The following is a 3,876-nucleotide window of genomic DNA, read 5'->3' on the forward strand; positions in this document are numbered from 1 at the left end:
TTCAAATCGCTTTTCTGTATTTGTTCCTTACTTTGTGTTGCTTATTAGCATGAGTAGCTGGAATTATTGAACCCATTGGGGTTCCTATTTGTTGGATTGCTTTTAATGTTTATGAGGCTTTAGTAATCAATGCTTGTTTCTTCTTGCTTTCATTATTAATGAGAAATCATATTATTCATGAGATGTTGTGAGTTGTGGTGTTTAGATTGCTTTATGTAATTGAGAAGTTCATTTGGCAATTGGAAATTTGAATAGCAAGAACTAGTTAATGGTCACTTATAGATAAGGGTAATTGACTAGCCGGATTAAGAATTAACAACTCTTGATAGTGGTGGATTTAATCTTAAGGCTAACCTAAAATCAATCGTTACGAAGAGATTCCATCATTTAGGTTCTTAGGTTTAGGGATTCGATATTCTCGAGAGGGAAATCAAATTCAATTTGGAATCCGCTCACGGGTAATCGCAATTGTTAATCAATATAATCTTTACCTTCGCTAAAATCCAACTAGCATAGGTCCCCTTAGGTTTGCCTTTTCCTTTGATTGTTTCATGAAATCCTTTCAGACTGTTTGACACTTAGTTAATCACTTTTCTTGCATCTAATCATAGGATAGTAACTTCATCGATCTTATTAGGGTTAGATATCATAAGACGCTGTAGTAGTTCTAGGATCACCCTTTTCTGAGAATACGACCTTGATACTCGCCGTTAATGTTAGTCTGCATCGATAGGTTCACTGCCTTAGATTGTAGCTATAGAAATAGCCTATCACTGGCCTACTCCTATAAGATTGCGATTAATATGTGTTCATGGTCATCTTCTCAATTAAATTCTACCGCTCGGCTGCCCATCGCTGATGGCCCCACCGCATGATCTACCATTTGCCTCGTGGCTGAGTTCAAGCCACTATGAAAAGTCTGCACCTGCATCCATAATGGCAAACCGTGGTGTGGGCAACATCTGAGGAGGTCCTTGTACCTCTCCCACGCATCATACATGCTCTCATCATCAAACTATACAAAAGAAGAAATATTATTACGCATCTTTGTAGTCTTAGCAGGAAAAAAGTACTTATAAAGAAATTTCTCAGCCAAAGAACTCCAAGTGATGATAGTGTTAGTTGGTAGGGACTGTACCTATCTCTTTGCTCTATCCCTCAAGGAAAATGGGCACAGTCTAAGCCGAATGGCATCATCGCTAGTCCCATTTATCTTGAAGGTATCACAAATCTCCAAGATATTCGTGATGTGGGTATTAGGATCTTCACTGGACAAGCCCCCAAACAGTACACTCTCCAGCACCATCTGAATGACATTTGGCTTAATTTTAAAATTGTTCGCTGCAACAGGTGGCCTCAATATACTAGTGTGCGTGCTCTCCAATCAAGGTCTAGCAAACTCGTACATCGTCCTATTTGCTTCAGCAACGTTTTTGTTACCATCTCCCATGTCTACTGGTGTATGGACAGGAATCTCAATCTGCTCCTCCTCCACGTCTAATCGCTTCCTCAGCTGTCTGAGGGATTTCTTTGGTTCGAGCAGAGGGTCTATTGGTGCAAGACTAGAACTTCTGATCATAAACTACTTGAAATGAACAAGGCCGCAACAAACCAAACAAATAAATGCATGAATAAATGAATAAAAAGTAAATGACAAAAATAGAAAAGAAATATGGCTAAAGTAACAAATAGAGAATTTCACTCTAATTTTCAAATAAAGATTCCTCGGCAATGGCGCCAAAAACTTTATGCGCATATGATTATGCAATTACAACTAAGGCAGTCAACCTATTGATGCAGCATCCCTCGAAAAAGTGGAATCCTAGAGTTACTACTTCGTTCCTTGTTATCTAGTCTAAAATTAATAACAGAGGTTTCTAGATTTACTAAAAACTAAATTCTAAGTGTAATGTGAGAATGAATGAGCAATGAGAATAAGCAAGACAAGAAAGCAGACCCAAAGAGGACCTAGACTAGCTGGATATCAAACAAAAGATAATAGATTATTGAGTCCGATTATGCTACCCGTGGATGGATTTTAAACTGAATTCATTTCCCTCTTGAGACAACCGAATTCCTAAACCTAAGAACCTAAAGTTAGAATCTCTTCCTAACGATTGATTAATAAGTAAGCCCTAAGTTTTGATCCACCTCTATTAAGCTTTGTTAATTCTTAATCCGGCAAATTAATTAACCTTACCTCTAAGTGAAAATTAACCTGTTTTTGCAATTAAATTTCTGAACTCGATTACAATTTCTCAATTGCTAAAAGAATTCTATGAATAGTAATCAATACAATCAATGTTATGAAAACTAGATTTATATTATTAATTGCAAAAAGAATACAAGAAAGGAAACTCAAACAATCTCAATAATTTAGTACAAAGCCAACATAGCAAGGAACCCTAATGGGTTCAACCAATCTAGCTACACATGTTCATGTCTAAAGTAAATAGGAATTTAATTACAACGAAAGAACAAAGAAATTGAAACGTATAATCCCATTTCCTAGAATTGCTTCTTGATTTGCTCCAAAAGCCTTGATCTACGCTATAGTTCATCTTTAGAATTTCTTCTTGATTTGCTCCAAAACTCCTCCTTAATTTTCAATCCAAAATCCAGATCACGAATCTGAAATTCCAAGGTGGAATTAGTTTCCTGGGATCCCCTTAAAATGCCTGGCAACACATCTAGCAAAATTACAACGGAATATCAGAAATCCAAATCATCGATCCGGAACTCTCTTTTCTCTTTTTGGCTCGTTCCTTTTATTCATTGCATAAATACGGGCGTGTTCTAGCCTGTGTTCCCCAACACGGGCCATGTTGGACTCCAATTGATAGAGTGAACTGAATCGAGCATGGTCGTGTTTCAGGTGTGGTACCCTCTAAAACTTGTCGCCCAAAGTGTTTAAGCTACACGGCCTGGAATTTCTGCACAGGTTCCAACACAGGCCGTATTGACTTCCCAGAAGTCAACCCAAGGTCAAAAAGCTTCTGATTCCATTCATTTTTGCCCTTATTGATCTAAAATTGCTAAGGCACTGATGATGGACCTATAAAATCTCCTGAAACACGAAAGGACACAAAACACGGGTGATCTTGGAATAAAAACATAATTAATGTTAAGAAAATTCATATTAATATGTTAGCAAATATGTGTAAAATTATGCATATCAGTTCATTTTCTTGAAATTTTTTATTTTGTTTTCTATTTTTAATGTCTTAGTCAATTCTGTTATGTTGCTCAATTTCTTATTTTTCCTTTAAGGTTGAATTGCTGTTATGATTTATTTTAGTTTATTAGTTACTATTGTGGATATTATGGATTTTTTTTATTGTGGTATGCTATTTTACTCTTTTCCCTAATTTATTCCATTGTTTATGAAATTATTGATTTTGTTCTTATTTTTTTTGACTCTGTTAATTCTGTTATTTTGCTCAAATTCTTATTCTTCTGTTATGCTACTGAATTGGAATTAGCTAATGCAAGTGTGCCAAAAACGTATTAAATTAATGTTGTATTGCTATTAAACTATTACTATTATTAGAATAATTGTTTCTTTAGTGCAAGGAATACAATTTTGGCAATAGTTTCATGAATTTTCATGCAGGTACCATGGCTGAGCGGTGTGAGAGACCCAAGAAGGTGGATATGTGCAAGAGAAGGCATTCAGATCCAATCCGCCCATCTCCACCCACAGCTCCCACACGACATAGACTGGCAGGCATTAAAGACAGTCGGCCTAGCCACTGAGGTTCGAGAGATACTTAAGTCTCCACCCTTTGAGGCCTTCTTCGGCATTGTGGAGCCTACTTACAGGGAGCTCACGCTTGAGTTTGCATCTACCTTCTTCCTTCAAACTCAGATAAGATT

The 3,876-nt window shown here is 36.7% G+C and overlaps 1 non-coding gene across 1 annotated transcript; it reads left to right on the forward strand.

Annotated features, from left to right (window-relative positions):
• Positions 1-941: 941 nt before the first annotated feature.
• On the forward strand, positions 942-1,047 carry LOC112534533. Its single transcript, XR_007214926.1, has one exon. It is a non-coding gene; the product is annotated as a small nucleolar RNA R71 (small nucleolar RNA).
• The last annotated feature ends 2,829 nt before the right edge of the window (positions 1,048-3,876 follow it).

This window comes from Ricinus communis, chromosome 2, assembly GCF_019578655.1.
Source record: "Ricinus communis isolate WT05 ecotype wild-type chromosome 2, ASM1957865v1, whole genome shotgun sequence".
Lineage (NCBI taxonomy): Eukaryota > Viridiplantae > Streptophyta > Magnoliopsida > Malpighiales > Euphorbiaceae > Ricinus > Ricinus communis.